Source organism: Urocitellus parryii, chromosome 6 (genome assembly GCF_045843805.1).
Source record: "Urocitellus parryii isolate mUroPar1 chromosome 6, mUroPar1.hap1, whole genome shotgun sequence".
Lineage (NCBI taxonomy): Eukaryota > Metazoa > Chordata > Mammalia > Rodentia > Sciuridae > Urocitellus > Urocitellus parryii.
In genome coordinates this window covers 52,965,440-52,978,934 of record NC_135536.1, presented here as the reverse complement: position 1 = coordinate 52,978,934, position 13,495 = coordinate 52,965,440, and positions in this window count along the sequence as shown.

Sequence of the window (13,495 nt, the reverse complement as noted above, 5' to 3'; positions counted from 1 at the left end):
GACTGCACTGAAAATTTTTCCCTAAGTTTCCTGAAATGAAGATTGTTTTCTATATATTATGACAATTCATAAGCCAAAGAAAAATCATATTGAGCAAAAAACAACAGCAAAACTATCCTAAAAGTCTGCGCCAGAAAGCAGCTCAGCCCCAATAATATTGACCTTCACTTTCTGCCTTCTGTTCTACTGTACTCTCTACATAAACAAAACTACATGAGAATGTCCTGAGAAGAACTCTCACTTATCCAGAGCTGCATAATTGATATACCTGCCCTTCTATATTTTGCTTTATATTTGTAATATATAAAACTGAAACTTGTATTCATGATATTCTTTTTACCTCCATAATTATTAACCTTGCCAATATTTCTTCTCATGTTAAAGAAAAAGGCACAGACATTTGCTGACATCCAAACTCTTGCTTCAGGGACAAAGCAGGCATAGAATTGAGCTGTAATTCAATTTTTATTTAAATTGAAAATACAGATGCTATTTATTGCCTTTTTCTTCTGTAGCTAATCTTAGAAATGTTATCCTCCATCTGTTTCTTGGCTCACATTGATTTCTCATCCTCACTTCTTCAGCAATGAAACCATTACCACCACTAACAGCCTAAGGATATTTACGAGTAATAGCTAATATAATGTTGATTTTTAGAATTAATGAACTGACATTTCAAAAAGGAAATGTACATTTATATTCTGAAGGTTTATTGGTATTACAGATGTCAGGTTTTGTTCAGAACATTATAAAATAATTTAAAAATAAAAAACAGAAATTAAAACAATTAATTAGTTAATTAATTTGTTCATTTATTCATTCATTTAACAAATATGTTCGAAGAATGTTCTATGTTCCAGGCCCACTCTAAGTATACCACAATAAAAATGGCAAATAAACAATATAATTAAAACTGTAAGCATATAAATGCTCTGTTGAATAAGTTAAATGAGCTTTTCTAATCCAATTATTGCACATATATAGTTTTGAATATATAAAACTTAAAAACTGCACATCCATTGGCTACCAAAAATCTTAATAAAAATATAATATATAATTTATTCTTGTGATAGCCCACTAATGCTAAAATTAGTTACATAAATAAACTGATTTTACATACAAAAATTGTTGACTATTTGGAAAATACTCATTAACTTATTTTCGTTATTATGTTTTGTTTGTAGTTATATCCAAAAGATATAACTTTAGAACTTCACTTGATCTTGGTACAAATATGGAGGTACAATTGTATTATTAGATAGGAAATAAAATAATCTTTTAAGTTTATTTTCTGTATCTTTAAGAACATAAAAATAAAGAATTATAACAAAAATATGCTTGTTCTGGGAATAGAACCATCATTTGACCCAGCTATTCCCCTTCTTGGACTATACCCAAAAGACCTAAAAAGAGCATAATACAGGGACACTGTCACATCAATGTTTATAGCAGCACAATTCAAAATAGCTAGAATGTGGAACCAACCTAGATGCCCTTCAATAGATGAATGGATTTTAAAAATGTGGCATTTATACACAATGGAATATTATTCAGCACTAAAAAAATAACAAGATCATGGCACTACCACTAAATAGGGAAGAGAGGTGGGAGGAAAAAAAATGGAGAAGGGGATTTGCATGGAAGATGGAAGGAGAACCTCATCGTTATACAGAATACATATATGATGTTGTGATGAGAAAAAGAAGAAAAAGTGTGTCACATTAGATTGGATAGAGAGAAATGATGGGAGAGGAGGGGAGGAGTAGGGGGGATAGGAATGGCAGCAGAATAGAATAGACATTATGATTGACAATATGTATAAAGGTGACTCTATGACCAGTGTGATTCTGCAATCTGTACAATTAGAAAAATGAGAAATTATACCTTAATGATATAAATGTATGAATTGCCAAGATCATTGTAATGTCATGTGTAAATAGTAAAAAAAAAAAATACAAAAAACAAAAAAAAGAATCAGGCTATTTCCACATGAGAATCCAGATTCCTGGGTCCTATTTTTTTTTAAGAACTTATTTGGAAGACCTGGCCCCACGGGGCCCCACATCCCTTTGTGAGTTTAGGATCCTGGATTGAATCCTGGCAGGGGAGAAGGATGTTCAGGAAATCATTGGGGACCTTCAAATCAGCTGTGTAGTCTGCTGAACAGAATTGTCCCCTTGTTAAAATGCTGGTTTTGCAGATTGTGCTATGGCTCCATGTGACATTAACTTTAGCAGAAGTTGGGTCAAGGACCTATGAGATCTCTCTACACACTATTTTGTTACCTTTTCTACCTAAAATTGCTTCAAAATAAAAGTTTAAAAACAAAACAAACAAACAAAAAATATGCTTGTTAAAATTTGTATTTAATAGTAGCAAATTCTCTTTTCCTTCAGTGTTTTGCCTCCATCTCAATGCCAAATAACCCTTCAACCCTACAAATACCTTTTCCCCGCTTCTTACAGTCTATTACTAAACAATTTGAACTTTGTGTAAATATTATTTACATGAAGTCTATAGCTACAGGCAAAAAAAAATGCTGCATAAGAATACAATCTTCACTATGACTTTAGCCTAGAATTATCTTAATTGGAAACAAAGATTTTCATTTTCAAGCATAAGAATCAGAAAACTCCAGCTGAAAAAAAATTGAATCCGCCTATTAAATGATACTATGTTTGGGTTCAATCCCCAGCACCAAAAAAAAAAAAAAAAATGATACTATGGTGATAAAGATTCTCTTCTCCACCAAGTTTTATTCAGATTCCTCTGAGCACTTTTCTCACATAAACCTCAGCTTTTGGGCTTCAATTTTTCTTTACAGTGCCTAGTATCCATAAGAATCCTGTTAAGTCAGTTTGGCAAGAATTCTTCATCCTTAATACTTGATTACTCTCCACTAGTGGTCAAATTCCTCGTCACCCACTCTTTAGCTTCTGGTCACCCAGGTCTGCCTTTAGCAAGAATCCTGACAAGTCAGTTCAGCCTCCCTATCACTGATGTTCTCCTTAGCAATTTTCTAACTCCCATCTCCCACCACTGCCAATCTGCTTCTTGGCTATCAACCCCCTCTTGTCTTTAGTGTATATTGAATTGAGTGCTATTCTATACTTAGGATTCCTTCCCTAATTGCAAATCCACCTAAAATCCGGTTTTGCTGCATTCACCTTTATCCAGCTCCAGTTTTCTTTGACAATGATTATCCATTCACTGTTAGCACTTTAACACTACTGAGGGATGACTCAAAGCAGGCAGAAATTTGCATAAAATCAGTTCTAGCTATTACTGTTTTAATCCCATTTCATCTCATCTCATTTCTCTATCACAACACTCCCCCAGTTCCTGTATTCTGAAGATTTAAAGCCTATTCTTATTTTACTTTATAACTTTCAGCTTGGTCTCTCCCTGTTTATGGTTTTCACCCTCATTTCTTGGCAAGCAAACTCCAATCTTAAACCCACTCAGGACTCAAGGATCTGGCCACGTGACTCTCACTTTTCTCTCTGTGGGAAATGCAGCTTTCCTCCTGCAGGTTTTAGAGCATTCTCTCATTCTCCGGAGAAATTCATGCAGTCACTACCAACCATTCAAAGCTGGCCTGGTGAGATAAAACATATTTACCATTTCCCACATACTCTTCCATGTGCTTCAAGAGCTCCAACATTGGGATAATGAGCACATGCTGTGAGGTTCAACCTCCTCAAGGATCCTTCTTATAGAGAAGAAAACCATTATGGAAGAACACGAGGAAAAAAAAATAGAAGAACACTGATGGACTATAGAAAAATCTCTTCTCCAGAGGGTCTATCAATAGTACAGGAAAAGAACACTAAGTATGAAAGATGAAGAACTCTTGTCTTCATGGAAATTGTTTCGTAGATGTGGGTGTGATGAATGAAAGTCCCATATTATTAATGAATAATAATTTCAGATTGAATGACTAAGAAATAAAAATGCCTGCAAGATTTTAATTGTCATTAATTGCATCTCAATTAATTGGATATCTACTTTAGGTGCTTTACAAACAAGTGTGTACTTAATCCTCAAAATAATTTTGTAAGGGAAGATTGATATTCCACTTTTAATATAAAGAAACTGAATGATTGAATACTTTAGTGCAAATTTTACAAAGCATTTATTGCTCAGTGCTGGAGACCAAATTAAATTCTATTAGGTTCTCAAATCAGCTTTTTCTGCACTCCATTACCAATCTGTCCACATGTACATTCATATCTAAATCTGATATTATTATATATAAAGTGACAATTTCATTATTTACAGATTAAATACATAAAGATTGTCATATTAATTTTGCTGCAAGCTTGTTGAAAAGCATAAATATATGTGTATATATACATGTATGTGTATTTTCAGTCCTTATATGTGACTATTAGTCAAGTGGTGATTGAATCTTACCTTAATTCTGTAAAACTAACATTTATTTTAAAAAGAGAAATTCTTCTTCTAGTAATATTTCTAGTAATACTTTGATAGCACCTGTGATTTTACTAAAATGTTGCCTGAGTTGACAATGTAGTCCTTTCTTGGGATGAATCTTTTCTAAATTAGGTAGAATACAGAATCTAGATTTACTTCATTTTTATTGTATTCTCCAATTTGTCATGTATTCTATGCTTAAAGCTTTTAGATACTAGTACACTCCCAATGAATTATTGATGTTAGTTTATATTTTATGTTCATATAGACTGTAACTTAACTCTTTACTAAATGAAGGTAATGAAGTTATTTGTTTGGTCTGTATCATCAGAGTATAACAATGTATCTGATACAGAAGTTTAATTATTGAATATACTCATTCATTTACTAGTGCAATACTTATATTAAGAAATTAAGATTAGAATACATTATTTCTTTTAAAGGAAACTATAGAGTAAGATAACTTACCTAACACAAATTCTCAGATCTACTAATTTTAGTTTATTTCTTCATGAGTCTTGCAGTAGGGGATTAAAGCACTAAATTAATAACTAGTTTTCATTTAATGACAACTGCTGAGAATTTCTTTTGTTTTTAGCTATGATCCATATGTTGAGAACCAACAATATCACCAGACATATTGGGGATCCTCCAGCTCTTAGGAAGAAGTACACACTAATAATTATAGGGTGTGCTATGATTTGGACTTTTAAGAAGAGCCACTTGCCATACTATTAAGGTGTCAAACTTCGGAAATTTCTTTTAATAATGTTAGCTGGTGACAATTACATATGCTGGAGCAGTGTCGTTATTAGCATTAAGTTAATGACTTTAACTTTTTTCTGACAAATTGATCATTAATGAATGTTTACTTTCTTGTCTTTAATTCAAAGTTTGAGAACTCATTTACATCAATTATACTTTTTTTATAAATAAGATACCTAAGACACAAATACCATGACTTAAAAATTATGAGCCAGCACTGGAGGAAACAGCAGCATTAGCCACATTTCTAAAGTTTCCAAATAAAAGTAACATGCATTTACCTCATCTACTCTATGCTTTAACTGATAGTAAACAAACTGGGAAAAGAATGCATCCCCAGTGATGAGGCTATCAGATGCCATCAATACAAAAGATATTTTAATAAATACCAGCAAAGAAAATAATGGAGGAAAGATATAATGACTGCAAATGAGGATTATTTATTGGTTCTTTGTACTTATACATGACAAAATTCATTTTGATATAATTGTACAAGTATGGAATATATCTTATTCTAGTTAGGACCCCATTCTTATGGATGTACACGATGAGGGGATCACTATGATGTATTCATATAATTAGAGAGGAAAATTGTGAATGAGCATTTTAAATGCTGCAGAAAAACAATAATAGAGAGTAGAAGCAAGAAGTGATTCAGAATTTGTATCTGGAAATACTAGGTGAGATGGCAGGAAGGAGTGAAATAGGAAATAGAAAACACTGGCAATAATTGCAAGGTTTTATTTGGATCTGTACTGTGTGCTCTCCACCCTCGACATACACGACGTTATGTGCCTAATTCCAGTCATCAATAAAACCTCCACATTCTCAAGTGAGAAACAAAAAGAATTTTCCTAAAATAAATAAATAAATAAACAAACAAACAAACAAACAAACAAGCAAACCAACTCCATCTAAAGTGTTAGTGTTTTGGTCATTTGAACTCTGCAGAAAGGATATTCATATTCTGACATTTAGTGACCCCTTGGTCCAGTGCAGCAGCCAAAAATCTATCTGCTGCCCTCCAGGTAAGTTCACTAGTCAATAAGTTTGAATCCTTCAATGTGCTTCCTGCTAGATTTATTCTTCATTTTAAAGTTTGAACATAGTTTATCAAGTCATATAAGGAAAATCAGAGATGAAGTTGAACCACAGGAAAAAGCAATAAAAGGTAACTACAATGAAAAAAAAATGCCATACACCACAAGAAAATATCAATCTTTAGCCTTAAAGGGATTACAATAGATATGGCATGGATAAGAGATAACTCAATGATATAATGAATTAATAAAGACAGCAATGAATGTGTAGAATACATAGAAAATTAAAATAAGAAAAACAGGAGTATGTGAAATAGTCAATAAATTGACCCAAATATTCGGACAAAATCAAGAAAAACATAAGAGACGTAAATTTCAAGAATGAGATGAAGTTTTAGGAAAGAAAGTGAATTAATCAATCAAAAATTAATATAAGTCCTATTGCTTATGGTCACACAACCTTGGATTAAAACAGCTTGATGCCAACACAATGAATGTAAAAAGATATATTCATGGACACAATCATTAGGGAATCACTGCATCATTCTCTCCTACTCTAGGTTAAACTGTGTGAGATCATGAATTTCGTCTACTTTGGTCCCTTCTTTATCTTGATTACCCAGCATGGAATCCTAATCAGGATATAGACACTATTATAGGATCAATAAATAAATATGGGTCCTTATAATTTCAGGATAAGAAAACACACAGGTATTGAATTCTAATCAGAAACACAGGTGCTAGCACAAGTGGGATGATGCCTTAATGCCAAGTACAAATTAATATGATTTTTTTCAGACATGGAAGAATTCACCAAGATTTTCTCCCTAAATTTTTTTTCAGGTGTTGAAGATTGCTACAACAAACGAGGAAATAATAAAACCTGTGGTCCAAGCAACAAATGTATCCAATAATCTAACCAAGTGAAGAACTGAAGAAGGTGTGAACAAACAACTTTGGAACAAATTTAGAAACCCATAAATCTGCATTAAAGCAGGGTTAATGTTAGTTCTAATCCTATGTGAAAATAATGGGAAACTTGATACTTTTATACTATTTTAATGAGGAGGAATAATGTAAAGATGTGACAATGATCAGAAAAAGTAAGGAAAAAAATAAAAACAGGAAATACAAACAGTAAAGCCTAACAATGATGATCAATGTATGCATGGTATAACAACTAAAGAACAGATTTTATTTTTAATAAGTATTTTTAAGAATAAATTGTAGATATCAAATGAATATCACTGGAGTGATAATTTTTTTCAGTGATGAAGTGATACATACATAGATAAGATGAAGTGACACATACATGGATAAATACATATGAACATGCATATACACACGAAAAATGTGTCACTTGATATGTTAACATGTAAATTTTTTAGAGAAGAAAACTCAAAACTGTTTTGAAGTGAAATTTAATAAATATGGAGGAAAAAATATTTCCACTTAGCTGAAAAACTTTTAAAAAAGAAAAAGAATAGTGATAGAGTATTCTTCAAAAAATCAAACAATAAAATCAAGCTCTTCATATTTAAAATAATAAAATGCCACATAGAATTCATCAAGATCATAAATAAAAATATATCTTAGTAACTAAAACCTAAATTTGGAAATCTTAAAACGTCACAGAGTGGGAAGATAGGATATTTATTCACAAATGGCACTGAGAAAAAAGTCTCAAAACTAAAAAAGAAAATCCACTTTGTGTTTCAAATTTCATTAGCATTCAGAAACATTAAATCCCAATTGAATTAATAAAGTCCATAAAATTGTTGGGAAAAATAGTGGAATATTTAACACATGTCCTAGTGAATGAAAACTCTATGTGCATATATGATATTAAAATCAATAAAATATTTGATATACCTGGTAGAGTATAAGTCACTGGATGAAAATTTTGTAAGAGTAGGAAAATATTAACAAGAAGCACACAAAATAAACACCCTTGCTAATCAATTTAAAGAAAACACAAATTTTAAACTAAATAAAGCATGCAAAAAGTTTAGATGATAAGAAATAATAACAGATATTTTTTAAAAGCTTAAAACCTTTAATGATCAAAGACACAAAAATAGTAAAAGTTATCTTCAATAGATAATATTTAGGAATGTCTGTCTAGGAAATATACTTAAAGTAATAAATGAGACATTGAGGGGGGCACACATTGAAAATGCTCTTGAGGTGGTGAAATAAGACAATGTGACTAGAGATTCCCATGGAATTCTTTTCTATGTTATTGCAGAATCAATATGCACTTGCTTAAATCATGCTGAATCATTCATGAAATAATTATAAATACAAACAAAAATTTGTGTGATGTATTCAAATATTTATAACACAAAGACTATAAATATATAGCAAAGACTATACTACTTATGTATATACATAACATTATTACTCATATTTTAGAGTAACATACACATTATTACTCATATTTTAGAGTAACATTGTATATGTAGAGAGATGCTTCTGCCAGATTAAGCTACAAATTTATATTATATACAAAATATACCTTCAACTTTTTATCTACTATGCATATTCACATGTACCAAACATGACTATTACAATCAGGAAAACCAAACAGTATTTCTATAAAATTGCAACATTATCTTCATGGGGGATGAGAGAAGTCTTTTTATCCAAAGCATTGGTAAGATTTTTTTGAATTCACAGACCATGCTGAACATTCTGAGTTAAAAGTGTTTCTTATTTTTTAATTTTGAGAGAAATGTCATTGCTTTTGTGTTACAAGAAAGTAACTGCTGAACTAATTTGTCTGTAAGAATGCAGTTGTCTATTATTTGTCTTTTTCCTAATTCTACAATGAAAAGACCATTTAAGGAACATAAATACAAATCCAATGAGTGTTCTAAACCTGATTATTTTAATAAATAAATATTCTAAAGCACAAATTGTAATTTACTAAACTCACAAACATTTATAGTGTACCCTGAGACTATATAATATATAAAATGTGTACATAGTACTAGGATATATAATATGTATACATATATAATATATGTGTATATATACATATATATATGTAAGAATATTTACAAAGTTCTCAATATTTGTGCATCTTCATAATAGTGCACAAGTGACAGACATTGAGCAGAAAATACATTTTGGAAGCAGATTATACTTTTTAATCTACTACATTTCTTAATTAATTCAAAAGTCCCTATACTCAAAGTGCATCATCCACAGTTTTTAACCAACATGAATCATATAATTCATGCTTTCTATAATTTAATTTGTACAGATTTATTTTACCTACTAAAGCACAATCATTATCAAGAAAGTTACTTTAAGTTGGTGTCCATACCCTCAAATCGAAGCTCATCTTAGGCTGTTCCCGCACTGTTTTTATATACTCCCCCATCTACTTATTACATTAATACACTGTAAATTGACTTTCTCTCAGCAAATATCACATATTTGTAGGTGATGGTATATTCTGTCAAATAAACACATTTTATCTTGCACGTTAAGCATAGAGTCCTGTTAAAGAGAGGGCCAAGTAAAACAATTTCAGAATGAAGTATAGTATGTGCTAAGATAAAACTGTATGAAATATACTATGGAAATAAAAGCATGAATTTTATGGATTAAAAAAGTCTTAGGTAAGGAAATATTTTAAAAGAGATTTAAAATATTCAAATTAAATCAAAAGAAAGGAAGAATATTTCACAATATCAAAATGTAATTTTCTAAGGTACAGAAGGTATTAAAATGTCACATGGTAGACAGGGATTTTGACCAGCTCCATGTTATTAAACAAAGCATTTACCTGGAAAGCAAAACTGGTCAGAGGTGGGGAATGAATGACATATGTAATGAATGAATTTTGCAGATCCTGGAATATAGACAGAAATATAGACAGGAATAAAGAAAATTCTTCAAAGCTCTTGGGAGCTATTTAAATTCAATCTACTACTGGAATAAATTTTCATGTTGGAAATAAAACTCTGGCAACAATGTTTTAGCACTAGACCACAGGCAAGAATACCATTCAGGAGTCACATCACTTTTATAAATATAAGAGTGGCTATGGGTAGATCCAAGAAGAGAAGAATAAAATAAGGTGAGAGTGAATAAAATGTATGAAACTGTTGGATAGAAGGAGTCAGTAATAACTCTCCTGTGTCTAATCACATCAAGGAAATTTAAGAGAAGGAATGCAGATTTCCAAGATGAATTCTAGTCTAAGTTCAGTGACTTTTTAGGAAACTTTTGAGACATACAAGCAGATGTACCCCACAGAAAACAAATATCCAGGATAAAAACCTAGCAAAAATCTTTTTTTTTTATTTGATCCATAATTCTCATCAGCAGGGAGATTCTTGGATAGTGTGACTATCTAGTTTGAAACTTGGCCTTGGGAGCAAGGTAAATGTATGGTTAAGTTATGTCTGAGTTAGTTGAAGCTGACAATTGTTTTCCCAGCAGTTGGATTAACATTTGTGCAGCTAAGTGTCCCAATTCAACTCTGGAGGCTGAGGCAGGAGGATCATAAATTCAAGGCCAATCTCAGCAATTTAGAAGGACTCTCCTCAACTTAGCAAGATCTTGTCTCAAAATAAAAACTAAAAAGAACTGGGTATGTAACTTAGAGGGAAATCACTCCTGGGTTCATTCTCCAGTACCAAGAAAAAAAGAAAGAAAGAAACAGGCAGGGGGTTGGGGGCAGGAGAAAAGAAGAAAGGAGGGAGATAGAAAAGGGGAGCAAGGCAGGAAAGGTAAAGGAAATGTGCCCCAGTGTAGACCATAAATTGTAACCTCACCCTCATAGGAGCCAGTGGTCCCAAAAGAAAGTGTTTACACAATTAAAGTCAAAGGGCCTTTAAAAGAATATTTCAACATTAGAGACAATGAATAATAATGAGTTGAGCATATAAAAGTGTTTTCTAGTAAAATTATATTCCAAAAGTTAAAATACTATGAAATTTCCTTGAAGGGGTCTATTTTTAGAGTGGAGTATGTATTCATTATTGCATAATACACTTTGATTCACATGAAACCCAGTGTGACTAGTTTGCTTTACATATGGTTTTGGATAGAATTCAAATGTATCAAACTTGCTGTAAAAGAATGTCATTCTACTATGCCATTCTACTATGCTGGATAACCAAAGTAAAAGAATTGCATTGCTTTTTATGATGTTATATATTTTAACACTCAGCAATAATCATTTTTTTTTCTTGACAGTGATATTCAAAAGGCTTTTCTAGCATACATTCCTCAGGATATCATTGCCTTTGAATAAAGGATGACCCACAGATATTATCTCATTTATTTTTGCAATTTGACCTGGAAACTGAAATGAAATAAATCTCCAAATAGAAACACAGTATCACCAGAAACACTGGTATCAGTAATAAACATAAAACAGAAATTTAATAACACTGTTAACAGGAAACATTTTTAAAATGAGACAATTGTGACAAAAACTGCCTGTTATTTATTCTTGAAACTTGATTCACATATCAGAACTGAGTAATATTTGGGAAAAAAAAATAAGTAAAATAAATATTAATTTCATATGACAAAATATACCATATGGGAAAACTGAGTCATCATTACCTCTTACCACCTATTGATCTCACTTTGTTATTGTTTATGACTGCTTACCACTTAGAAGAAAGTAAACTCATTGTGCACATGATACAGATAAATATATCTTAATTCTGGTCATGTTGTAAATTACTATTTATTATTATTATTATTATGAAAATGATATGTACCCGATCTAATATCTCTTTGTCTCTTATTGTTGATAAATTTATTTTGTAATCTATGGATTATAGAGCATCTAAACTATAAGTTCCGTAAAGTTAGAATGATTTCCAAAAGACATTTGTTAAAAACAATAGATAATCAAATGAGCATTTCAAGGAAAACTTGTTTTACAGATTAAGTTGGCTCCTAATGTCAAACTTTTCAATTCCTCTGGAAGTCAGTGCACTTTAAATCTTCAAGCACTAAATAGCATAGCCCCAAAACACAGCAGCAAAACTTGCCCATACCATGTGGAATAAAAGGTAAATACAATCTGATACCTGGAGATTTTAACACACATTTCTCTGCTGTTGATAGACTATAAAGAAAAGAATCCAAAAGGTACATAGAAGATTTAATCACATAATTAACACCTGGATCTGAGAAGAACACATACAGAACATGACACCCAGCACTTATAAGGTACATTGTTATATCATGCATCAAAAGATTATTTAAATATTTGATCACAAAATATTCCATGAAGTCTTAATACATTTCAATTAGGAATCATAAAGTCTGTGAAATAAAGCTTTAAATCACTCAAAACTGTTGTAAAATTAGAAATGATCCCAAATAATCAAGTAAGCAGGTTATTTTTATTATTACAAATAAAATGTTTGAAGTAAATTTTGATTAAATATTACATACCAATAATTTGTAATGCAATTAATCAGTGCTTAAAAGAAACAAAATTAGCCTCATATTTGAGTATTTTTAAAGAAAACTGACCATTAATTAGCAAAACAAGAAAGCAAATTTCTTCTCAAATTGTTAGAAAACACATATTAAAATAAATTATGGAAGAAATAGGAAAGAAATAAAAATGGTAAAAGTTTAATAGAAAATAAAAGCATGATATCAGAGAAAATATCAACAAAACCATATTTTATCTCTTCAAAAGATGAACTATAAATGATTCATAGATTAATGATAACATTCAGAAAGAAAAAAGAAAGATAGCAAAGTCAGGAATTCTAAGATCAGGTATGAAAAAGGAATAATACTACAGAAAATGCAAACATTAACATAATAATACGAATATATTATTTATAAGTTAATAACAATAAATTTAAATTTTTCTTTTAAGTAAAAAATCTCTAAGTTAAAAAATACACTTCTAAGTGATCGTCTAATCACAATACAAATGGAATATGTAATCCCAAATCTTACATGGTTACTATTTCAGGCTCAGATACCTTTACTGTAAAGTCCTACAAAACTTTTAAGGAAGTAATAGTTTCAAAACTAAGTTAATAATACTTCTAGAAAACAGAAAAAGATAGAGTACTCCTCCAGAGAATTTTATGATGCATCAAACCCTTAGAAAATACAAGAAACTATAATTCCAGAAAAATAATTCATAAACACAAGTGCAAGTAGCTTAAGAAAAATATGAGCAAACTATATTTTTAAAAAAATATTAAAGAGTTAACATATTATTGAAAATAAAGGCTTATCTCAGGAAT